Raw genomic sequence first — 27571 nt, forward strand, 5'->3', positions numbered from 1 at the left:
AGGTTTTTTTAAGATGCCAAGGACTCTTATGAACCAAGAAGAAAATGAGCTTGGGTCATGAATGGACAATTTATAAAGTAACACTGGGTAATAACATTTGAAAAGAAGCTTAACCCTATTAATAATAAAGTAAATATAGTTTGAAATAATAACTTTGTGTTGGATATAATTACCTACCTTGGCCAAAGTAAAAGAATGAAGATGTTTAGTGTTAGTGAGATGGTGAAGCTTGTGCAGGGGTGATATTGTTATAGCCACCCTGAAGGAAGATTCATAGCATGATGTGGACTTAAATTCTTAAAAATGCACATACCTAATGAACCAGCATTTATAAGAATTAGAGTAGGAAAATAATTAGTCAAGTATTCAAATATGTGTATAAGGACATTCAAAGTAATATTGATTTTAATATTCAAAATCTAAAAACAACCTCAATGGCCACCAATTAATACATTTTCAAATAACCTTTCAGAAGACTATAATGATATGGATATATGTTTACTTATATAAATCGATGTTAGATATACAGCATTAAGTTAAAAAAGCATGCTATAAACCTTATATGTGTACATATATATACACACACATATATACACACATATGTACACGTATAAATTAGAATTTGGAATATTATAATGAGCACTTTAACATTAGTTCTCTCTCAAGTGATGCTATATTCATTCTTTGATTCTCTACATTTTATAATTGGATTTTAACATTTTCTGCATTTTTTTTTCTTTTTACAGCTACATCTGTGGCATATGGAAGTTCCCAGGTTACGGGTTGTATTGGAGGTGCATCTGCAGGCCTATGCCACAGTCACAGCAATGGTGGATCCAAGCTGCATCTGCAACCTACACCACAGCTTGAGGCAATGCTGGATCCTTAACCCACTGAGTGAGGCCAGGGATTGAACCCACATACTCACGGACACCATGTCAGGTTCTTAACCCAGTGAGCCACAAACGGAACTCCTGGGTTCTAAAACTTTAAAATACACTGTTAATCAAATTTTTGATAATTCAAAATTTCTCTAATCTAGATAAACATAATAGAAAAGTATACTATTGGAAGATGTACTGGTGATCTGTTAAAGGTTTATTTCAAGCTCTTTGAAAGTTTTAGAAGGACATTGGAGCTACTGACTGAGGCAGAATTTTTTAATTCTGCCAATACTAACAAATCTAAAATAATTCCAAAGTTATAGGGCAAGCAGAGTCTGACTTGAGAAGGTCAGTTTTTTTTTTTTTTTTAATGAAAGCCTATTAGTACCCATTTTGCTGCCTCCTCATCCTGTTCCATTTTAATTTTATCATTTAAATGAATGGAAAAAATACTATTAGGACTTTTCTGTATCAGTCTTGGTTTAAACCAAAGAGAGGCATATGGGCCTGATCACCAAAGGAAGACTTGCTGCCAATAGGTGGCTAAGAGCCCATAGGTCACTAACCACTCCTGGTCTATTAAAGAGGTTTGAGAGAGAGAATTTTCTGTAGATTAAAACAGGTTTTATTTATGTTTTATTTTTTAAATAAATTAAGCCCATTTTATTACTTCAAGTGTTAATAATTAAAAAAAGTTTCATCACGGCATTTAAATAAGTGAAACTACTTAATATATTTCTAGCTTGGTAAATAGATGAAGCTGATGCATTTGAATGATATAGCTGAGCATCATACACTTTATCTTATGAAGAACCATACATTAAAGTACTACTGGTTTAAAGTTAGTGACTATGAAACAAATATGTATTTATAGTTTCAGTGTCTGTTTTCTTCCTCCACCATCAGGTATTCTGTTCATTTTACATTTCTGTGTTGAAGGTTTTAGTCTTCTTTTTCTTTGTCTCCTCCTTTTCTCCAGGTTCCATGTTTTCTCTTTTGATTGAAGTAATTAAGGTGTCACACCTCCTCAGGAGCTCTCTTTCTGTGCTGGACTTAAATTTGAATCAAGGATGTTATAAATACACTGTTATAATTCATCATAAATATTTTCTTTGTCAAATCCAAACTTGCAAAGCACACAGAAAACAATCCTTAAGAGAGGGATTTTAGGAAAGGTCTATCAGACTACTGTGCTTTCCCTACCATGTCCCTACCCTGCCTACCACAGAGGAGATATGGAGCAGCTTTGCCCTAATTTCAAGTCTAAAGAAAGAGATTTCCAGGAGATTATTCTGAAAGCTTAACTTGTGTTCCCTAGAGCTGGGAAGCTGGTGCACTGGCGTATGGTTGAGATAGACAAACCAGAGATTGTGGCTGGCTAGTTGCTGTCACACAGAACACAGTTTTGCTGCAATAAAAACCACCTGGCTGTCCAGAGTTTACCAGGACATTGTTTATGTTTTATAGGGATCAAATGTAGGCAGGATAAGGGAGAGAAATAAAGAGAAAGAAATTGGAAGAAAGAGAGAGAGTTTATTCTGGAATTGCCTTATAAAAGGCATGAGAAAATCTCAGTATAAAGAGTGTGATGTGCTGAATGGTAAGAGCTGAGGGAGGAGTGAGGATCCGGAAGAGATGCATTTTCCAGCGAACAGAAAATTACAAATAAGATGGTGGGAGCCCCACATGTGCCCCCACTGAGAATTAACTTTAAATATTTGCCATGCTCAAAGAGAGCACCACTCAGTGAAGACAACCATTCCTCCACTGACTCACCATGATCTGCCAGCCCCCAAACTCTATCCTGGATAAACTGTGAATGAGAGAGGAGTTGAATGGGAAAATGAAAAACAAGTATCTTTACAGACTCAGATACAGACAACAAACTGTTACCAGTGGGGAGAGGGAAAGGGGAGGGGCAACATAAGGATAAAGGATTAAGAGATACAAACTATGTATACAATATATAAGCTACAAGGATATATTGTACAGCATGGGGAATATGGCCAATATTATATAATAACTATAAATGGAGTATAACTTTAAAATTTTGTATTAAAGTATATGGCAAAAGTTCATTTTTTATGGCTGAATAATATTCCACTACACACACACACACACACACACACACACACACACACACACACACAATGTCTTCTTTATGCATCCATCTGTTAATACACACTTACTGTGTTTTTTTTCCCATACCTTGGCAATTAGGAATACTACTACAGTGAACACTGGTGACCTGTATTTTTTCAAATTAGTGTTTCAAGTATATATATATATATATATATATATATATATATATATACACACACACACACACTTGAAAAAACATACTTGAAAAAATATATACTTGAAAATTATATATATAATGTTATAATGAAATATATAATTATATATATTATATAATATATATACTATATTACATATAGCATAATATGTATTATAATATATATATAATGGATACTATACAGCCATAAAAATGAAAAATGAAAATGAAATTTCACCATTAGCAACAGCATCAAAGGACTTGGAGGATGTTATGCTAAGAGAAACAAGTTAGCCAAATGAAGACAAATATTGTCAGTTATATGTTGAATCTAAAAATTAAAACAAACTAGTGAATATAACAAATAAGAAATGGACTCAGATATAGACAACAAACTAATACTTACCAGTGGGGAGAGGGAAGGAAGGAGAGAATAAAAATTTTTTATTAAAGTTAAGTTGATTTACAATGTTCTAACAATTTCTGCTATACAGCAAAGTGACCCAGTCATTCATATATATATGAATATATATATGAATATATATACACATTCTTTTTCTAATATAAACTTTAAAGTTGTGAAACACTATGTTGTATACCTAAAACTTATATAGTATTGTTCATTGATGATATCTCAATAAAAATAAAATTCATTTTTAAAAGATTAGTGACATTTGCCATATATATATTTTTTCTGAGTATCTCTGACTTTCTCTCTGAGCATCTCTCCTATTTCTTTTTTCACATAAATTGTAGACATCAAGGTACTTCATCTCCAAATACATGTGCTCATTCCCTAAGAATAAATACTATAGCTGTTAAAATAAATGATTAACAAGAACCTACTGTACATCACAGGAAAATCTACTCAATAATTTGTAATAACCTATATGGGAAAAAAGAGTGTATATATTTAAATGTGTAACTGATTCACTTTGCTGTATAGCTGAAACCCATACAACATTGTAAGTCAACTATACTCCAGTAAAATTTTTAAAACTTATAGATGAAAACTAAAACAAAACAAGAATAAAAATGATTGTTTCTAAGACCACATTATTGCTATCAAGACTAAAATATTAATTGTCAGTAATTCCATACCACTAATATCTAACTCACACACAAAATTTCCAAAATGTTGCAGGAATGTTTTGTAGCTGTTGTTTATGTCTTTATTTTTTTAAACCAGTATTCAATCTGGCTTTATACATTTGTGATGGTATATTTTTAGTTTCTTGTAGTCTAGAATATTCCCTCTACTGCTTTTTATAACACTATTTTTTAAGAATCAAGGATATTATTTTTATAGAATGTCTCACACTCCGAATTAGGCTGATTGTTTCATCTTGCTATATTTCAACATTTTTCTCTATTCTCTATATTTTCTATAAGGTTAGTAAAATTAAAGTTAAACATTTCTTCCCTTTCACTCTCTAACATAAAGGTCTATAAAATTTACATATATTTTATATTCTCCCCTGGTTCCTGACACAGAGCTCATAAATCCCTTGAATTTCCTAAGTGATCAGAGCACTAGGAGAATCTCTAGTGTTAATGAAGTGACTCTGGGTCTGCTCCTGGATAGAGATTGGTCACCAGAAGACCAAGCCATGATGAGAAGCTTGGGATTTCAGTCCCACTCCCATCCTCCAGAGAATGGAGAAGGACTGGTAATGGAATTAATGATCATGTCTACTTGAGGAATCCCCACTTAATCCCAGTAGTAGGGTTTCAGAGAGCTTCCAGGTAGACAAAAACATTCCATCCCCAACTCCATGGAAACAGAAGATCCTGCACTTGGGATCCTCCCAGACCTGGCCCTCTGTATCTCTTCATCTGATTGGTTTTCTTGTATGCTTTACATATCCTTTAATAAACTAGTCAATGTAAGTGAAGTGTTTCTGAGTTCTGTGAGCCACTCTCAAAAATTAATTGGACCTGAGGAAGAGGCTGTTGAAGATATTTTGAAAAGGAAATTAAGTACTTCGCCGTAATATTTCCATTACAAATTTAACTCGATTTGATTTTTATAACTTATTTTATATTTTATTTATTTTTTACACTGACAACCTTGACTCATATGTTTTTGTGGATTTTAATTTATGTTAATTAGCTATAATTTATACTAATTGCATGTGTATTATGGTTAAGTTTACTGAGGGGGTATAGGATACAGCTTTTCTATGTGGCAGACATGTATTGTAGATATATATTTCAAGTATATATTGCAGATATACTTAAAACGATACCCCAATTAAAAAAATACAGATATAAGACTGTATTTAAAACGGTTATTTTAAATAGACATCTCTCCAAGGAAGATATACAGATGGCCAAAAAGCACATGAAAAAATGCTCAACATCACTAATTACTAGAGAAATGCAAATGAAAACCACTATGAGGTACCACCTCACACCTGTCGGAATGCCCATCACTAACATGTCAACAAATATCAAATGCTAGAGAGGGTGTGGAGAAAAGGGAACTCTCCGACACTGTTGGTGGGAATGTAAATTGGTACAACCACTGTGGGAGACAGTATGCAGGTACCCCAGAAAACTAAATACAGAACTACTACCGTATGACACAGCCTTCCCACTCTTGGGCATATATCCGGACAAAACTTTCCTTGAAAAAGATACATGCACCCATATGTTCACTGAAGCACTATTCACAATAGCCAAGAGGTGGAAACACCCTAAATGTCCATCGACAGATGAATGGTTTAAGAAGATGTGGTCTATATACACAATGGAATAGTACTCAGCCAAAAAGAAGAACAAAATAATGGCATTTGCAGCAGCATGGATGGAACTAGAGACCCTCATACTTAGTGAAGAAAGTCAGAACGAGAAAGCCAAATACCATATGATATCACTTATATGTGGAATCTAATAAATGGCACAGATGAACCTTTCCATAGAAAAGAAGCTCATGGACTTGAAGAACAGATTTGTGGTTGCCAAGGGGGAGGGAGAGGGAGTGGGATGGACTGGGAGTTTGGGGTAAATAGATGCAAGCTATTGCATCTGGAGTGGATAAGCAATGAGATCCTGCTGTATGGCACAGGGAACAATATCTAGGAACTTATGATGGAACATGATGGAGGATAATGTGAGGGAACAGAATGCATGTATGTATGTACATATGTATGTATGTATGACTGGGTCACTTTGCTGTACAGCAGAAATTGACAGGACACTGTAAATCAACTCTAATGGAAAAAATAAAAATCTTAAAAAACAGTTATTTGAAGCAATTCTTTAATCTACATGGTTTCATTATCAACTCAGTTCATTTCCACCTGTGCTAAATTGTAACATCTGCTATTTTTAATGTGATTTTATTTTTCACATACACTAAACCTTCACATGATTCAAATGAAAAGAAAAGTTCAGAGAAATCTTACCTAATCTGTCCTTCTCACTCCACTGTCTATGCCCATAGGGTACCATTTTCTTTAGTTTCTTATTTGTCCATCCCTATTAACCTATCATTAATTGGTCACTGTGGAAGAGGATTTCTTTCCCCTGATACCCTGGCCAGAGAGTGATGGAGCCATGAATCAAACCCAGGGAGTCTTCCCACAGAGACACGGTGCTCAGTTATTTCACAAGGCCCCAGTGAAGTAGGAGTGTGGAAAAACAACCTTTGAAATAAGGTTCTGTCATTCTCTGTGTGGCTTTGGGCGATTTTTCTGATTTCTTTGAGCTCATTTTTACCAGTTATAAATTAGGGATAATTAGACATACTTTGTAGGAATGTAAAAATGTTTAGAGATAATTTATACAAAATAATTAGCAGATTTCCAGGCACATAGTACTTACTGTATGTTACCCATTGTTAAAGTAGTGGAACCACAATAGTAAAAGTCATACAGAAGAGCGCTAGGCAGTGTTGCTGTTGAATTAATGAAGTATGTTGTGATCTGATGATGTGCCAACTCTATTAAATAAAATTAAAATTTCTTCAGAATTAGTGAAGATGGATTATTTGGCTCAAAGGAAACAAACTTAGGGTTGGTCATTCGTGATTTCAAAAAGGTTAAAAGAATATCAGAGAACTGTACTGACATTGCTTACTTTTTCAATATAAAGATTTGAGAATTCTACTGCGACTAGAAGGAATATAGAAACAATAAGATAATTTCTGGCAGAAGTGAGTCTTGCCCACATTTTGTGTTAATTTACTTACTGTTTTCCTTCTCCGTTTGCAGTATAGGATATTCTTTTGCTCCTTATGTTTGAACGAACTTTCATCCTGTGTTTAACACAAAGAAGTTTGAACCATGCAGAGGTGGAATTTAATTTGTATAAAATCCTCTTAATAGCATGGTCTAATTAAGATACCCATTAAATTCATGTAATGCTAATTTAATTTGGAGGCAAATGTAATTGAGCACTATTGGATTTCTTTTAACATAAAATTAATGCAGTGGACATTAAATGGATGTGTTAATTGGATATTGTTATCAGAAATATTACATGAATAAAAATCATGACAGCTATCTTAATGGAAATGATTGTTTAACAGAATGAGGCATACTGAGCTTACCAGGTTTACCAACATAACTTATATGAAGCCGTATGAGGAAAACTTGGTGACTGATTTTCTTTTTGTTGTTGTTGTTGTTGTTGTTGTTGCTATTTCTTGGGCCGCTCCCGCGGCATATGGAGGTTCCTAGGCTAGGGGTTGAATCGGAGCTGTAGCCACTGGCCTACGCCAGAGCCACAGCAACGCGGGATCCGAGCCGCGTCTGCAACCTACACCACAGCTCACGGCAACGCCGGATCGTTAACCCACTGAGCAAGGGCAGGGACCGAACCCGCAACCTCATGGTTCCTAGTCGGATTCGTCAACCACTGAGCCACGACGGGAACTCCCCTGGTGACTGATTTTCTGAAGGCAGAGGTCATTCAATAGGTTATCCCTGACATTAGTTAATACCTTGGCCCCTGTCTTACAGAATTTGCTGTACTGCTGAATTTTATAATGGTAGATTTAACCCACTGACTTGCATTAAGGTAACAAATTTTAAACTTTTTGATCTCAAGACTCTTTTACACTCTTAAAAACTATCGAGGACTTCAAATAGCTTTCATTGATGAGAGTTTATATCTATTGCATTTATCATATGAATAATTAAAATTGAAAAATCATTAATTTATTAAAAAAGACAAAAATAAGACCATTATAATGTAATAAAACATTTTTCAAAAAATTCTGAAAAAAGTTATTATTTTACCTTTTTGCAAACCTATTTAAGTTTGGCTTCATAGAAGATATTCAGTTTCTATAATCTTTCTCTGTATTAAATGTGTTGTGATAAGTTCTTAGTTGAAGTGTATGAGGAAAATACAGCCTTAGTTAGATATGTAGTTGGAAAGTAAGGAGTATTTTAGTAAACTTTTCAGATGATTTTTGGATATTTTTTTTAATAATTTTTTTTTATTTTCCCACTGTACAGCAAGGGGATCAGGTTATCCTTACATGTATACATTACAATTACATTTTCTCCCCCACCCTTTCTTCTGTTGCAACATGAGTATCTAGACAAAGTTCTCAATGCTATTCAGCAGGATCTCCTTGTAAATCTATTCTAAGTTGTGTCTGATAAGCCCAAGCTCCCGATCCCTCCCACTCCCTCCCCCTCCCATCAGGCAGCCACAAGTCTCTTCTATTTTTGGATATTTTTCTTTGGTGCAATAACTCAACTCTACAAGTGGCAGTTCCTTAAAAAGCAGTTGTCATTCAGTAGCTGAAATCATATCAAGGAACTTTTCACACTCTGTTACATTCTGGACATGATCTTTATTCATGCATGATTTTGTAACATGTATTTGGTCATATGAAAAATACTGGTTTACTGGGTTATGTGGCTCTTCCAAATGTCAGCGGATTTCATTATAAAGTATAAGAAAATTACATTTGTTAATATCATACTGTTCTGATCAGAAAAGTCTGTAAATACTCAGAAGCTGTCACCATCTGGGTGGCAGTTATATATTTTCCAGAGTTTGAATTTTTACTTAAAAGTGAGTTGTTTTCTTTCAAGTGACAGATTCACAGATTCATTTTTGAGAAAGTGTCTGCTAAGTACCCAAGTCTGAAGAGTTATGGGTTTTGTAATTCTTTCAAGTGAGAATCATGTTAAGTGGGAAGAAGAAGCCAGTTAATTTCACAACTTAAAAAATTGCACAAGTTTTTTTTTCTTGAAATAACCACTCTGCTTCAGTATACAGGAGAATTGTTTCATATAGGCTTCATAGAATATAAAAATGATGTATAATCAAAGGTTATAAATAAAATTATTAATTTCACAGCTTCAACAAAGATATTCTTAAATACAATTGGCATTTTTTTATTCATGCAAGTGGTGGCTTTGAAAAATATAATGATTACTAGTAGAGTGTGGTGCCATATCTTGATTCATGCTAAGGCACCAGCACTTTTATCTACGATTGGATTGCTTTTTTAAAGTTTTTTATTAACATATAGTTGATTTACAATGCTGTGTCAGTTTCTGCTGTACAGCAAAGTGACCAAGTGATATCTCTATCTCTATCTATCTATCCATATCCATATACATTCCCAGTCTTATCTTATCTTCCTTTATGGTCTACCCCAAGAGATTGGATAGAGTTCCCTGTGCTATACAGTAGGACCTCATTGCTTATCAATTCTAAATGTAATAGTTTGCATGTACTGATCCTAAACTCCCAGTCTATCCCTTCCCCTCCCCTTAGGCAACCAAAGTCTGTTATCCATGTTTTTGAGTCTGTTTCTATTTTGTAGATAGATTCATTTGTGCCATAGTTTAGATTCCACATATAAGTTATATCATATGGTATTTGTCCTTCTCTTTCTGACTTTCTTTACTTAATATGTTGCTGCAAATGGCACTATTTCATTTTTTTAAATTACTGAGTAGTATTCCATTGTGTATATGTATATCCATGATTACTTTTACATCATTAGTACAATTTTCAACAAAATGAACAGGCTAAATGATGCATTAGGATTATTATAGAGCCAGTTTTGAACTTCAGAACCACCAGACAGTGTCTCAGAAATCCGAGGGGTCTGTGGTTTCTTAAAGCCACTATGGCCTTAAATTAGGGCAGAGATAACATTTACAAAGAAAGTGGGCTTGCTTCTGTGACGCTATCCACACAGTGAGCTTTCTGGGTGGTTTAGGAATGTCAATCCTTTCCTGTCTCTGGCCCTCTTCCTCCACTCCACTCGAACCCCACACATCAACTGTCACTGAAAAAAATGAATAAGTACAACAAAGAATATTGAAATAAAATGTTTTTTTTCCAGATTATTGAGGATGTGGATAAACTGCAATAGATTGCCATTTTTTTTAATTTAGAAAAGTGAATGCTCTTGTGATACTCAGATGAATTGAGTGATGGAGTATATTAGTCTCAGTTCTCTGGGAGTGGTAGACCCTGGGCTTTATACTTTAAAACTAAACACAGGTGCCATAAACATATAGGCCCATCAACTTTGTTTTGAAGAGCTATCTTGAGAAAAGTACACCGTGGTTGAAAATTATTTCCAGTTCCAGTATCCCATGTGCCCAGACCAGAACAGTATAGTTTGAACTTGGTATGAAAATGTATCAAATGGTCCTGTTGCTTCTTAAAGACTGACTCATTCATTAAAGGCAGAAACAAAGTATTCTGCAAGCATTAAAACCTGTACCTCAGTCAGTCTTCTATTCTCATTTTCAAAACACTATTAAGCTACATATTGTCTAGAAGTGAATTAGAAATACAGATTACTTTCTGTGTTCCTTAAGGCTTTGGGGATTAATATGAGCTTTATAGGAAGACTAAAAACTTTCCTAGCTCCAAATATACATAACATAACCTCCTTTGTTGGCTTTTGATATAGATTTGGGTCAGTCCATAAAGAGAATGTCACTTCAGAAATTTGAATAAGACGGAATTGAGGGTGAATAAAAACACTTTAGAAAGTTCAAATCATGCAGTGGTGGGATTTTTGCTTTTTCCATGTAGTTGGAAATAATGATGAGATAAATATGTAGGAAGAACCATTAGCAAATTAGTGTACATACTATAGTTTTCTTAAGTTGTTAGTTTTTATTATTCATTGTTTAAAGGTTGCTGTTTTTCTTTAACTAGTTTGATGAAGGTGTTTGCTAAGGGGTGAACTTTAAAATTTTTCTATATATCAAAATTCTTAATCACGCAAGACATTTTTTACTTAAAATATTTATCTTTGAAATAAAAGGCTAATAAAATGCATAATATAGATAGTCATGATTTTCCTGCTTTAAAATAAAAGGATCATCAAATGCATAATATTGATAGTCGTGATTTTAGTGCTTTTTGTCACATAGGTGACAATTATTGGGTGAAAGGGAATTTTCATTTAGGGCAAATTTTTTTTGTAACAGTCAAGATTTTGATAAAATCACCTGATCTGTTACCTCCTTTTTGTCCTACAATCAGTACAAGAGTTGGTTAAGTATAATGCAGTATAGGCTGTGGGAGGGAAATATCAGTGCTTACCAGCTGATAGAAATAGTGTTTCAGTTTTTACTTCATAAAACAAATAAGGAATTGTTTAATTGAAAAAAGACATTTCAGGTTTGAGACATTTATTTTGTCTTGGGCTTGTCTAAATGAACTGGATTTTTTTTTTTTAAAGTTAATACGATTTTTATTTTTTCCATTAGAGTTGATTTACAGTGTCCTGTCAATTTCTGCTGTACAGCAAAGTGACCCAGTCATACATACATACATATGTACATACATACATGCATTCTGTTCCCTCACATTATCCTCCATCATGTTCCATCATAAGTTCCTAGATATTGTTCCCTGTGCCATACAGCAGGATCTCATTGCTTATCCACTCCAGATGCAATAGCTTGCATCTATTTACCCCAAACTCCCAGTCCATCCCACTCCCTCTCCCTCCCCCTTGGCAACCACAAATCTGTTCTTCAAGTCCATGAGCTTCTTTTCTATGGAAAGGTTCATCTGTGCCATTTATTAGATTCCACATATAAGTGATATCATATGGTATTTGGCTTTCTCGTTCTGACTTTCTTCACTAAGTATGAGGGTCTCTAGTTCCATCCATGCTGCTGCAAATGCCATTATTTTGTTCTTCTTTTTGGCTGAGTACTATTCCATTGTGTATATAGACCACATCTTCTTAAACCATTCATCTGTCGATGGACATTTAGGGTGTTTCCACCTCTTGGCTATTGTGAATAGTGCTTCAGTGAACATATGGGTGCATGTATCTTTTTCAAGGAAAGTTTTGTCCGGATATATGCCCAAGAGTGGGAAGGCTGTGTCATACGGTAGTAGTTCTGTATTTAGTTTTCTGGGGTACCTGCATACTGTCTCCCACAGTGGTTGTACCAATTTACATTCCCACCAACAGTGTCGGAGAGTTCCCTTTTCTCCACACCCTCTCTAGCATTTGATATTTGTTGACATGTTAGTGATGGGCATTCCGACAGGTGTGAGGTGGTACCTCATAGTAGTTTTGATTTGCATTTCTCTAGTAATTAGTGATGTTGAGTATTTTTCAATGTGCTTGTTGGATACCTATATATCTTCTATGGAGAAATGTCTATTCAAGTCTTTTGCCCATTTTTCAATTGAGTTGTTGGCTTTTTTGCTGTTGAGTTGTATAAGTTGTTTGTATATTTTAGCGATTAAGCCCTTGCCACTTGCATCACTTCAAACTATTTTCTCCCATTCCATAGGTTCAAGTTATTACCCTATCAATGTTTTCATATATGCAAAATAAATGTAAATTTGAAAAATTGCTCCTGGAGGGAATATGAGATTCCAGTTGGATTTGTACTGAAATCAGTTAACATCTGGAATGAAAACATTACTGAAGGTTCTGAGATTTAGTCTTCCAAAGTTTTTTTGACAATTTTGTTCTCCACTGTTTATAAAGGAATCATGGAAAGAATGAGAATAAATATCAGAGTGAAATGGGACAAGTGCAGTATAGTATTGGATTGTATAGAATGGAACTTGGATTCTGCTGCTATTTATCACAATAGCACATTGTGACTGTCTGTGGATTTGAAAAAAATAAATAGACAAATGATTCCCTAATTCAAGACTCTTTGAGGACCTCTCAGGTGGAGAACTGGAAACTGTCTGACAGTGGTTCAGGTGGACGGTGGGCTCTCTTATGAGCATGTAAGGATGAGCCCTGGGAAGCTGAGCAGAGTCAGTGGCTGGTCAGACAAGATCACACCTCACTTGGCACTCACTGGTGTAATCTCTGAATCATGGAATCATGTCTTTTTTTTTTTCTTTTTATGGCCGCACCTGTGGCATATCGAAGTACCCAGGCTAAGGGTTGAATTGGGGCTGCAGCTGAGGCTTACGCCACAGCTTGTAACAAGACCAGATCCTTAACCCACTGAGCAAGATGGCTAGAGGTCAAACCTGCATCCTTACAGAGACAACATCAAGTCCTTAAGCCACTGAGTCACAAGAGGAACTCCCATATATTCTCTTATTCTAAGATCTTCTCTTCCCTGTCCATTTTATTAGATGCCAAGCTGACCTGATAACCTCTAATCAATGACTTCCTATGACTCAGAAATAACTGACATCATCTCAAGTGTATGCAGCAGTATCTCAGATTCTTCTCTAGCACGTTGGAAGAAAACTAAAGAGGATGTATCCAGTCATGTTTTAATTCAGCAACCTGGCCTCATCTAAAGCCCTAACAGTCATCCGATTGTGATTGTCATCCCCTGATCCTTCCTATCTCTATCTCCCTTCATATTCAGGGTGACCTTTTTATCCACTGCATCATGGCCACTTAGGGTAGCCCCAGCCTTGAAAGCAATTCCACTAGTCAACCACATTGGGAATAAGAACTTATCTTTGGGAATCTCTTGGTTCCATGGCTCTTTTCATCACCTTAACTTTCTTTCTTTGTGTACCATAGGGAAGAGAGAGGCAGAAGACAAAGTATCAAGTCAACATGGTCTTGGAATGATGGGGAGAGAGGTGCCCCTCTGTCCTAATAATACTCCAGGAGAGCCAACCATTATGGGATCTTCAATTAGTGGGGTCTGGTTAGAACTTTCCATACCTCTATCAGTGTTTGTGTCATTATCTGACTTTAATTTTCTGTCCATCTTGAAGAAGAGAAAAGCAGAAGAGATTAAGCAAATCATAGGCACCCATTCCATTTCACATAAATCAACTCATTTAATTCTCACAATAATCCTAGAAGAGAGTTGCTATGATCCCTATTTTAAAATAACAAAATGGTGGCTCAGAGAAGGTAAGTCGTTTCCCCAAGGTTTACTTCCTAGTAAGTCTGTCTACATCCAGATTTTGTTTTCATTCTTCTTACACATCATGCTATTTTCCAGTTACTATGTCCCTTTCATTTCTCAATCACTTTTCAACTCAGACCTTTCTTTGGTTCCCTGATCGGATGCTGTGTATTTGGCACTCCTTTCCATATTCATGACCAGCGGTGTCCTTCCCAGCTATGTGAGGAAATAAAGAAATTTATCTTATGGTATTTCCCAGGAGAGAAGTCCTGACTGTCCCTGTGCACAGAGGCCACCTTCAAAGGATCCACATGTAGGTTAGTAGCAGATGAAGTGACCTGGAAGAGGCTGCCAGAGTGGGTACTACTTAAAAGTATTTAAAAAAATATTATCCTAAATTTTAAAATGATCTCAAGGTCTCACTTTTTAATGTGAAGCCAGTGCCATTAGCTGTTTGATAAAGACTTCTGGCCACAACTAAAGTCTATTTTAAACTGATTAGTATTCTCTAACCAGAAACTTTATAAACTCCCAATAAAAGCCCAATATTCAAGTGTTAGAATAATTTGGTGAAATTAACCATGTGAATGCTCAATGAAGCAAATGATTAAAAAAGAAATGGATAAAAAATAAAGATTAAAATGGATAGAATTATATTTTGTCTTTTTTGGTACCATTTTTGGGTCATAATTAAATTGTAGTAGGTCAAAAGTACAAAACTGACCTTATTACTCACCAGATGTGGAAAATAATGTAGACATGTTTTCTTACTACGCAGATACTGTTTTTTTTTTTTTAACTTAAAAAAGCCATTAATGATTTTTTTAAAAAAAATATTTGTTCTCAATGATAGCTAAAGGTAGAAGGTAGTTACTCTTTATTTGGGGTAATTTTAAGCCTGCCTTGTGGATAGACTCAGACATAGGCCTGCAGCCAGAATGAAAGCATTTCTATAATTTAGAATTCTACTGTCTTCTTCAATGAGGACAATTTTGGGGTGTATAAGAAATAATCTGATGGGAGTTCCTGCTGTGGGGCAGTAGGTCAGGAATCTGACGTTAGCAGCTCAGGTCACTGTGGAGGAGCAGGTTCAATCCCTGGCCTGTCATAGTGAGTTAAAGAATCCAGAGCTGCTGAGCTGCAGCATAGGTCACAGCTGTGGCTTGGATTCAGTCCTTGGCCTGGGAACTTATATATGCTGCAGATGTGGCCATAAAAAAAAAAAATGACAAATTATGAAAGGAAGCTAGTATCCTCTCCATTTTATAGGTAGGTAGGTAGTATCATCTCCATTTTGTAAGAGAGGAAACTCAAGATCAAAGAAGTTAAATGACTTTCTTAATTCCTTGACTAAAGGAATTGAACTCCAAGGAACTGAAATTCAAATCCAGATAGGCTGACTTCAAAGCCCACTTTTATTTATTTATTTATTTTTTGTTTAAATCTGGACACCAATGCGTCCCATGAGTTGAATTAAACAAAACCAAATTAAGGCAAGAACTAAGTAGGATTATATTTTCAAACATGTCCTTTTCACATCATTAAACAGCTACCAGGTAACCACACTGCTCCCAGCAGGCATTGTGCAGACAGGTGAATAAGACGCTGCATGTGCCCTCGGGCTATAGGCTTGTCAGCAGCTATGGAAACCACGGGAAAATAAATGGTTGTCAGGAGAGCAGCAGAACAAAGCACCAGGGGAACACAGTGAGGAAGTGAAAAAACCTTACCTTCAGGAATTCCACCTAGCCTAAGAAAACAAAAACAAAAACACTCTCTCACCTGCACTGTGTTTCCTAACCAAACAGCTACTTCACACAGATGGATTGAATCCATCACTGCTTTTTGTAGAGGCCAGCCTTTGGGTGTGTGATGCTGGAAACAGAACCCAGATCTCCTGAGTCCAAGCAGGTACTTTTTTTGGCTCACCTGTGGAAATAACTGTGAAGGGCTGATCATGTTTTCATATTTCTCTTCATTTCTATTTCATTTCCACTACTGTTGGTAGACCCACTGATCACTGGAAGCCCCCTGTGCAATTTTATAGCTCTTCCTGCCAAAGCAATGAGTCTATGAAGATAGAAGCTGTAGTAGGAAACCCCAAACTTTTAGTCTAACCACATTCTTCTTTCAAAACATCTAGAACATGAGAAAAATCAGGGAAGGGGAGCCCCTCTTTGTCTTCTCTGTGCTACTGTAAGGTACCAGTCATGCTGCTGTTTTAAAAGTCCTCACTTTCTAGTCACCTTCTTGGAGGGTCTTTCAAACTCCTTGACAGTAGCCAGGAACAAGAGAACACTGCAGAAGGCAAGCTGGCACAGTCACCAGTTTCCCAAATAATCTGTTATCCTTTCTCCTATAAAGCCATGTCACCTGGTACAACAAATGTGGTGAGGCGGATGCACACTTTGTTTATTCACCCTGCTGCTGTGGCTGACAGGGTAAGACTGGGCAGGCTGCTACCATTCCTAAGGCTCTCTCTAGGAGGCAGGTTGCTGATAAGCTTTTTAATTTATGACCCAAGGTTTAACCCATGTGCACTTATACTTTATCTTCTGCTTAAGCCTTCCAAGGCTCCATCACAAAGCTTCCTCTAGGTGAAGTTCACCAAACAGTACATCATTCCTTTCCTATCTACTGTTTCTTTCATTTGCCTGTGACTTTTCTCAGATAACATTATTAGTTTGAAAAGAGGGTGGTGGGTCACTGTAGTCAGGGCAACCACTAGTTGTGTCTCATAGGCTGAGAGCATATCCTTTGTTCTTAGTTAAATCACATCTGGGTTCTGTGTTTTTTGTTTTGCTTTGTTTTTCTTTTTTTCTTTTTTTTTTTTTTTTGAAAGATCTATACTCTTTGCCCTTCTTTTCATCATCTTGCTTATATCAAAGCCATTTTTTTCCTTAATTCATTTAGTATATTCTATATCAATTACATTATATGCAGAATTTTCCCAGCATACATGTGTATAACTGGTGATTTGCCAACAGTTTGTATGTGTTTTTCCAAATATCCTATTTCCCTACAAAAGAGCTCCCCCTTGGAGTTCTTTGGTGGCCTAGTGTTTAACGACTCATCATTGTCACTCCTGTGGCTGGGGTCACTGCTGTGGCTCAAGTTCAATCCCTGACCCTGGAACGTCTGCATGCCACGGGAATAACAAAAAACAAAGAGACACTCAAGTACTCCTCTGCTTCTAATTGTTATACCTCATAACTTGGTATCTCAAGATCTCTAGTCCCTTGAAGTAGAGCTGGTGATTAATTTGTTTCTAATAGTTCCAAGTGCATGAATCCATGTTTCCTTGATCATATCAAAGTCTCTGGGTACACAGGCACGGAAATCAGTATTTCCTAAAATCCATGTGGGTGATTTTAATGCTTTCAACCTTCTGGGAAGGCCTATTGATCTGACTCAAAAAAATGCTTGGCTGGAAAAAAACTGCTTGTCTTTTTTGTTTATTCAGTCAATATTTATCGGCAACGATTATTTTTGATACACAGCTTGGATGCCCTGCTTAATGTGTGGCGACAATGGTAGTTCTGAAGGCAGTAGATCTGCTACTACTTTTATCATTTCAGATCTTCCTGATGGAGTAGATGGAAAACAGAGCAGCCTTTTTAGTTGCTTTTTGCTTAATTCTCTAAGTATAGGCATATAAAGATGCAAAGCTCCCTTCCTACCTCCTATTTTCTCTTAGTGAGATCCAGTCATCACAAATGTAAGTTAAGGCCTTAGTATATAATGACACACCCCACCTTGCTTAATTAGGACTCTCAGCAAATATCCTAAGTGTAATGAGTGATATGCAGTTCAGGACACAGTCCATCTAACAGGTGGGCCTAACTGGTTTTGAATGTGTCAGAGTTCCTTCTTCTCTTTTTCTGAATGAACTGTTCTAATGTACTTCGGGTTAAAAACCCTCTTAAAAATCCCAAGCCTAATTATTGTTCCCTCTGTGGTCTACTTATATTTTCTATTGATTTATTATTCTCAAAGCTAAATTAAATGTCCTGAGCTTAGCTCCTAAGAAAAATGAATTGGACTAATCCACAGACTGAGAGAGCTGAAAACAGTTTGAGGAGATAGATATGGATGTTTGAGAAATTGTTCATGGAAATCTTGGGATTTTCCTCCACCAGTGGTTTTCACACTGGTTGTAGCATGAAAACTGATAGCTTATCATACCTCTCTTATAGGATGAACAGCATAATGCTAGCTCAGCTTTTTTCTCTCTAGAAAAGCCACTTAGAATACTTACAGGTTAATTTTGAGGTGGTCTCGGACATTTTGGACACATTGTTATAACCTGTGGTGTCTGAGTTCGGCATCCTCACCAGTCTGTGGCATTAGGAACAGTAGGCTCTACCCTGTCGGTATTCCTGGCAGATCTGGGATGCCCCTTCCTGTTTACACATTGGTCTTCATCCTAGGCTGAAGTTCACCAGGCGGAGCTCTTAACTGACATGGAGCCCTAGCCCCAGCTTTCATGGCATCTGTAGAACAAATCAAAGTATCTTCTTAATTCCAAGGCTAGGCCTTCTCAGAAAACTGAAGAAGGAATTAAAGGAGAGTTTGGCACTCATCCAGAGCCCTGTGTGGGCAGTGGAGTGTCAAGGCAGCCTTTAGTTGCTGCAGGACTCCTAGTCATGCCAGGTGTGTCTCCCATCCTCCCTCCTTTTGGCATATGGATGAGATCAACTGATTGGAGAAGATGCTTAACCAAAATGAGAATCTCGAGCCAAAGAACAGGTCAAAATGGCAGGAGTATATACATGAGGAGAGACATACCTGCTTTACATGAGTGGTGAGGTGCCTTGAAGTGAATGTACAGGTATGAGTCTTGGGGCATTTTTTGTTGTTGCTTTCTCTCTTCTATCTAGATTAACCATTTCCCTGTTCCTTTAATTCAGAAGAGCTCCCTGAGAGCAGATTAATTAATAAGTTCTGCCCTAGACATGGCTCTATTTCTATATTATATGTCCCTTAGTTCCCTTCCAAAAGAGATGAATGAAGAAGAGGAGAGGACATTAAGATAGTTTATTTTCAATTAAGCATGTATACATTATTTCTCAGCATGCTTTGGGTGGACTCCCTTTCAGAATTCTGTGTGAATCTCTGAATGAGTCCATTTAGGATCCAAAGGGAGTTTTCCTTTATTATGTGAAATTAAACTCAGACTTCTTAAACATTTAGGGCCCCCAGCTCTATGTGTGTGTGTGGTGTGTGTATGTGTGTGTGAATATTGTTGTCTTGGCTTTCCACTGGAAGAAATTCTTTTTTTTTTTTTTTCTTTTTAGGGCTGCACCTATAGCATATGGAGTTTCCCAGGCGAGGAGTCGAATCGAAGCTGTAGCTGCTGGCCTAGGCCACAGCCACAGCAACACAGGATCTGAGCCGCATCTGTGACCTACACCATAGTTCACAGCAATTCTAGATCCGTAATCCACTGAGCAAGGTGAGGGGTGGAACCTGTGTCCTCATGGATGCTAGTCAGATTTGTTAACCTCTGAGCCATGATGAGAACTCCTTTGCATCCCCCTCCACTGGAAGAAATTTTGAAAAATGTTAGTGGTGGAAGGGACTCTAAAAGTTTTTATTCCATTGTTTACTAAATTCATTTTGGCAGAGGACTCTTAGCTAAACTTGAATTTTATAGATGTACAAAATAAGTAAAATGGTGTCATGCAAGCTGGTTGAAGGGAAAGATAAGGACTAGTTTCTTGGATTTTCTCTTCAAATCCATTCCTCTACCCTCCATCAAGTTATCCTTAAAGCATGTCTTTGGAATGATGCCACTTTCCAAAAAGATATTTTACACACCCTAAACTTAGTGAATGCCTCCTCATTTTGTCAAGAAGAAACTGAGATTCAGAGCAGAAGAGGGCCTTGCCTGAGGTCTCACAGTCAATGAGTTGCAGTATACACACTGGACTTCAGGCACAGCTCACTTGTGTTAGTGTGACATCATCTTTCAATTAGCTGTGGTCATTGCCTCACAGCATATTCAGTACTATCCTGAGGAAAGCAAGCTGAACATATTCTCAAACTAGTACTTGCAGCTGTGAATAAAAGGAACATTTTGGGAAGCTTATAGGACGGCTCCAGGTGTCCAGCTTTTTGCATTCCCCATGCTCTCATTTCTCAGTCTCAGGGGGGCCTGTTTCCTATTGGTGGTCCCTTGGGGATGAGCAAAAATAGAATGTGACTAATTTAGATTTTCTTCAGGTTCCTTGATTTGCAATCAGCACATCTTTGTCCCCTTACCTCTCCAACTGTTCTCTTTGCAAAGCTGAATGGACCGAGATGGTTGAAAATGCCAGAGCCACTTAGTGTCAAGGTATTTCCCCAACAGCTTCAACATTCTTAAAGTGACTAGTTTAGTTTGAGTTGTAAGACATCAGATAGTAATGATATCCTTTGGCTATGTTCTTAGTGGGTTATACACTGACAATGAAATCCATAATGAAAAGGGAAATAGAAGAATAACGGGGAAGCAAATCCACTGAATTTCTGTGCAGCAGATAAAAATGTGGCCTTCTCAGTAATACTTTATTTTATTTTTTTAAGTACTGGATCTTTTTTATTTGGGTGGTGCAAATCCAGGGCACTGAGAATAAGAAAAGGGATGCGAGGTGAGGAAAAATGGGAGGTAATACAAGGTGAGATAGCATGTTAAACCTTGCTCATGACAAACCTAGAAGAGGCACAGAAGGTGTGTCCACTGGCTACTTGGGAGGTCCTCCCATTGGCTGTAATATTTGGAGAAATGGTGTCTTGCACCAATTCTGGGAAGGGATGGAAGAAGAGGGAAATTTATCTGCTTGGCTTTCTCCCATCTCCCATTAGTCAAATGTAACCCTACGAGCCTTAACTCCTCCGCACTCCTGGGTTGCTAGTAGCTAATTGAGATGCCAGATCTTCCGTTCTACAGGAAACATTCCATCCACGTCTAGAAATGAGGGGGAGAGACACACTCTGGACATGTGGCTGGGGAGCACCAGAGAGAATCTGATTTTTTTTCTTTTTTTCTTTTTTGGTTTTTAGGGTCGCACCCACAGCATATGAAAGTTCCCAGGCTAGAGGCTGAATCAGAGCTGTAGCTGCCAGCCTAAGCCAGAGTCACAGTAACTCGGGATCCAATTTGAGCTGCGTCTGTGACCTACACCACAGCTCACGGGAACACTCGACCTCCAACTCATTGAGTGAACCCACATCCTCATGGATACTCGTCAGATTCATTTCTGCTGCACCACAACAGGAACTCCGAGAGAATCTGATTTTGTGTGTAAAATGTGTTCAGAACAGTCTTTCTTATTTATCAGAGGGGGAAACCAGGCATAATGATCAAAGACCTTTCCTGGGGTCACGTGGCTAGTGAGTGGTAAATTCAGGATTTGAATATCTTTGTCAAAGACCAAGATAGGGAACTTGGATTTTATGTAGTAAGCACAGGAGAGTCACTACAATGTTTCAAGCTGGGAGTCACCTAAGAGAAAAGAGCTTTTAAATAGCACTCCGGATCTCAATTTTGCTCCACCTTCCCATGCAGCTAAACTTGACAGAAGTAGGAAGCCCAGAGATGGGAGGGCCTCCAAGACAGTTTTGGAGGAGCCCCGACTGGGTCCAGAGCTCACATGGGCTTCGACACTGCCTCATAATCATTCTGTCTTCATCTAAAATTACGCCTATGAGAGACAGGCTGGTCAGAGGCAGGCAGGATCTGGGTGGAGAAGCCAACATGAGGTGAAGATGAGATTGATCTAAAGATGAGGAGCAGGAAGAGGACCGGCCCTATGTCCATTGTCTGCCTTCAGGTCTGGGGATCTTGGCATCTGCATATGAGTCCTCTGATGTTGCCTGAGATGGTCAGATCTCATGAACTGTTGGCTGCACTGGTCACATTTATGTGGTCGATATCTGGTGTGTATTCAAGTATGCCTTCCAAGTTCAAGGGAATGGAAAAAGGACCAGGTACAGGCTTCCCACGTGCATTTATAGGGTCTGTCACCTGTGTGTTTGCGTTGGTGACTCACGAGGTGGGAGCACTTCATATAAGCTTTGCCGCAGTTCTCGTACTTACTATGGTAAAGCCTTGAAATGGGAGAGCTCCTCCTGGAAGCCCTTTCTTGGGCCCTGGAATTCTGTGCCTCTGTCCATGGTGCACATAAGCGGTGCTTAGGAAAGTCTTCCTGGGAGACTGGCTGGCTCGCAAGAGAGCCCTGGGATTCCAAAGCCAGCAGTGATGGAGATCCAGCTGGGGGCATTCCAAAGTCCTGAGGATCTCTAGAGGGCAACATCTGGGCCAAAGAGGGGAATACTGCCTGAACCTCAGTGGAAGGCATGGTTGGATCCAAAAACATTTTAGGTGTTAAAGAGTCTCCGTTGGAAAGTACTGTTGGGAGGCCAGAATAAGGCACTGTTGGCATTCCATTGTGGGACATCATTGGGATTCCACTGGGAGGTGAGACTGGCAGCCCACTGGGGGGCATGCTTAGATTCCCACTGAAGGTCACACCCACACTTGAAATACTGGGCTCTCCTAAGGGCATTGCCTGGGAGCCCTTGAAAACCCCCATTCCTGGCTGGGAAGGAGACATTGCCTGACTGTAAATCATCTGGGAAGCAGTGAAAGTCATTTGAGAGCAGTAGCTCACACCATGCTCAGGAAGTGACATACTGAACTGCTGCCCCATTTCACAGGCATTCTGCCTGGGTGCCTGAGCAGAGGCCAAGGACATCCTCTCCAGCTCTGTGCACTGAGGAACCTGCTGAGTGCCTGATGGGCCATGGTTCCAAGAGGTGTGCACTCCACCGCTTCCTGGAGATGAAGACATGTCCAAGATGGACAGTGACTTCTCAGTGTCCTCTGTAAGCTGGTGCAGAGCCACAGGCCACTGGCTCAGGCCCTCGGCCCCCTGCTCCATCTCAGCCTGGGATCTGCTGCACATCTGGACTACGTGAGGGTCCAGACCAGCAAATCTGAGACCCACTGCGCATCGCAGGGCTGGTGCTCCTCCACGATGCCACAGTCCCTCAGTAATACTTTAGTTTTGGTTTTACCCTCAGAAAACCATGAGTCTGGTTGTGGGGTATGTACACTAGATTAATAGGGGCAGAGGAAATTCTCATTGAATCCTAGATTCACACAATATTGCTCTAAATGGAGGCCCAATTCATTAGCCATCTGTCTTAGAAAGCTGAGATTATAATGTGGGATGCTAATTTTATTTACTGTGGTTAATTTTTTTTTTCTCTCTCATAGTCTTATTCCTGCTGTTTTCTGGGGTTCCTTTATGCTATCTTCTTTTTCCTTGATCTGGAGGTAATTCGTCATGGTATTTCTGTACATCCTTTGACTCTTTCTAAGATTTTTTTTTTTTTTTGCTTGTTTTTTTTTTTTTTTTTAGGGCTGCACCAGCGGCGTATGGAAATTCCCAGGCTAGGAATCGAATTGGATCTACAGCTGCTGACCTACACCACAGCTCACAGCAATGCTAGATCCCCAACCTACTGAGTGAGGCCAAGGATTGAACCTGCATCCTCATGGATACTAGTTGGGTTTGTTTCTGCTATGCCAAAATGAGAACTCCTCTAAGAATGTTTGTATGGAAGACAATCTTAGAAGACAGAGGTATTCTTTTCCTTTAGGGCAGAGAGCAATATAATAATGATAATGCCTTCCTCAGGGAAAAAAATCAGACATGTTTGCTTGCAACCCCCATCATAGATTATTTTCTAATCTCGGTTCCTCAGCTGTAGCACAAACCTACTATGTGTTCAGCATCTCCACAGATTAGTTCTGCATGACCCCACTCATCTTTCCCATGGGGCTCAGGGGATAAATATGCTGAGTTCTCTTCGATCCTTTCCCCGACTCCTCCATGCCAGGCAATTAGGATTCTTCTGTCTAGTTTTAAGGGTGGAAAAGCACAACTAGCAATGACATTAATAGCATAAAGCCATTGTTAATTTAACAGGCTTACTGAATATGCTATTAATTTATGACTTTTTTAAGTGATGACACTCGTATTTTTCAACACCAGAAAATCTGGTAAATCTCCTGAACATTTGATCATCTTAAAATTAAAACTTGGTCACTTATGATTAAACTATATTTTGACTGCTAGGAAGCTTGGGAACACGTTTCTCTATTAACCAGCATTGGTTCTCAAATGTTGCAATACATTGGAAACCAGAGAAGCTTTAAAACTGCTGATGCTTGGGTTCTGCCCTCACCGATTTTTTATTAAATTGGCAATGTGATAGTTCCTGGCATTTTTGAAAAAAAAATCATATTATGTAATATTTGGCAATAATTTGAAAGTAACTATTTCACAGGGTTTTCCATTTGGTACTCTAAACCATTTAGAATTCAGTTTTGGACTGGGATATAGTAGGATACTAACTTTCATTTTATACTTCCAAACAGACAGCCAATTTTTCTAACATTATTGATGAAACCTCTTTTTAAACAAATTTTATTTTCCCTAATGATTTTTTCAAAATTTTATTTAAAAAATTTTTAATATGATTTTTATATTTTTAAAAGGTTACCCTAGCTTTTATAAATACTACTGATATAACATTGAAGTGTATGTATCTTTTAGAATTAGTGATTTTATATTTTTAAAGATATACACCCAGGAATGGAATTGTTCTAATTTTTTGAGAAACCTCCATGCTGTTATCCACAGTGGCTGCACCAATTTACATTCCCACCAACAAGGTACAGGGTTTCTCTTTTCTCCACATCCTCACCAACATTTGTTATTTATGTCCTTTTTTATGATAGACATTCTGATAGGCATGAATGGATAGCTAATTGTGATTTTTTAAAATTACAGTATAGTCTATTTACAATTCTGTGTTAGTTTCAGATGTACACAGAGATACAGTTATATATATATATAAAGTATATATACTTAATATATTATATACATGCATAATATTTGTTATATAGCATGTATGTATATAATATATATACAAAATAACATATCTTAATAATATATATTATATATTATTACATCACATATAATTTATAATGTATAGTAGTAAATTACATATGTATTATTATTTATATATAATATATATTATTACATTACATATATATATATAATTTTTCAGATTCTTTTCCCTTATAGACTATTTCAAAGTGCCAAGTGTAGTTCCCTGTGCTATATGGTAGATCCTTGTTGGTTATCTATTGTATATACGGTAGTGTCTATATGTTACTCCTCATTATGACTTTGAATTGCATTTCCTGATGACTGGCGATATTGAGCATCTTTCTTTACTGATTTTTAAGTGACATCCTTACAAATATAAACTCAGTCTGTTTGAGCCCTTTCTGATTCCCTATGCTATTCCCTTGATCTATTGAACTATTTCTTAACCAATGTCACTCCATTTAAATTATTAAAGATTGGCAGGGTGTTATGAGAGTTAGGAGGACAAGTTTTTCTCATTGAACTACCTTAAAAAATATTCTTGTCTATGTTATAGATTTTTTGTTTCAGAAAACATTTAGAATGAACTCATCACATTCCACAGTGTAGTGTTTTGTGTCATCCAGAACCAGGAAATCCTTGTGAAACCTGGCATTTTGATTGTCTAGACCTGGATTCCGTGTTTTCATCTTGGAATGTTATCTGAGAGCACATAATCTGATATCCAGGAAGAGGCGTTTGGTAGACGGGGTGTGGTATCAGGACTATAGGGTGTGGAGTAATTAGGATCCTATTAATTCAAAGGGCAGAAGTGGCTATGAAGCATCAAAAATTATCAAATAGCCACTACATTTTATTTCCTTCTTGTGGCCTTTATGACACTGGGAATCAACCCAGGATATGATACTAAATGGTACCTCCAAAAAGGAAGCTTTAGCTACAAAGGAAATATTTCAGCACTCATAATTAAGATTGTTTTTTGACATTGCATTACTGTGGCAACCCTCAAGTGTGTGCTCTATGGTCAAATGTCCCTCCTTTCAACTTTTTTGTCATTCAGGGCATCCCATGAGTTTACATTAAAAGAAAGGAATTAGAAAGATGGATGAGGAATAAAGGAAGCTTTAAAAGTTGGAAGAATCCTATTACGTATAATCAGAAAGAGAGTCCTGTAAAATCAGTTGGAATTTCAAGGACACACGTCTTATTAATCTGTTCTCTTATAGTCAGCTTCTTGCCATCCTTACAGGTGAGTGTGCAGACCCTGCATTCTACTTTCTTTCCTTTTTTTTTTCCTTCTTCTTATAGCTGGAAACTCCTGGGATAGGGGTCTAATTTGAGCTGCATCTGCTGGCCCCAGCCACAGCCATAGCAATACCTGATCCAAGCCACATTTGCAACCTATGCTGTAGCTGCGGTAACACTGGATCCTTAACCCACTGAGCAAGGCTGGGGATTGAACACACACCTTCACAGAGACTATGTCCTGTCCTTAACCCACTCAGCCCACAATGGAAACTCCCAGACCCTACATCCTAAATGACTGCTTCATGGAGAGCCTATTTGGGATTCTGTTGAAGATTCCCTGGCTTTTCCTACCTCAGGGCCTTTGTAATGCCTTTTTCAGTACCTAGAAATTTCTGTCATCTTCTTTTGCTTTGTGTAGGAAACTGCAGCTCATACACAAAATATTTTCCTGGTGTTTTTATAAATACCTGGATGGCTTATATTGATATTCCCATTTATTTTTTTTTGGTTTATCTCTCAATAAACTACCCTAGTTGCCTCAACACCTTCTCCCTCTTATTATTTATGTTTGTGTCACATGAACACATTTCCTTTTCCTGTGGAAACTCTTCTACTCAGAAGTAATCTTTTTTTTTTTTTCCTGCTGACTCATATATACTTTGCTTAAGCTTAGTCACATTCTGACTATGATTATAGGAATCTGAAAGCATATGTCTTCTTTGGGTGTGAATACATTCAAAGTATTTCCTCTAAGTACATTTTCATTTTATTTATATGTTTCTATTATTTATAATTTTTTTGGTCATGCCCATGGATATGGAAATTCTCAGGCCAGGGATTGAACTCTTGCAGCGACCTGAGCCATTGCAGTGACAATGCTGATCCTTAACCCACTGCACCACAAGTGAA

General features: G+C 37.6%; 1 protein-coding gene and 1 pseudogene across 2 annotated transcripts in view; one reads left to right on the plus strand and one right to left on the minus strand.

Annotated features, from left to right (window-relative positions):
* The window catches only part of DPP10 (dipeptidyl peptidase like 10), a 1405335-nt gene that overhangs the window by 192582 nt on the left and 1185182 nt on the right, over positions 1-27571 (plus strand). The gene's annotated exons all lie outside the window — the stretch shown is intronic.
* LOC100738548 (Krueppel-like factor 17 pseudogene) lies at positions 22229-23416 on the minus strand (annotated as a pseudogene).

The sequence above is a fragment of the Sus scrofa genome, chromosome 15 (assembly GCF_054392235.1).
Source record: "Sus scrofa isolate SSC_HxYL_T2T_F1_AM1 chromosome 15, Sscrofa_HxYL_maternal_Yorkshire_Landrace_v2.0, whole genome shotgun sequence".
In the NCBI taxonomy this organism is placed as follows: Eukaryota; Metazoa; Chordata; class Mammalia; order Artiodactyla; family Suidae; genus Sus; species Sus scrofa.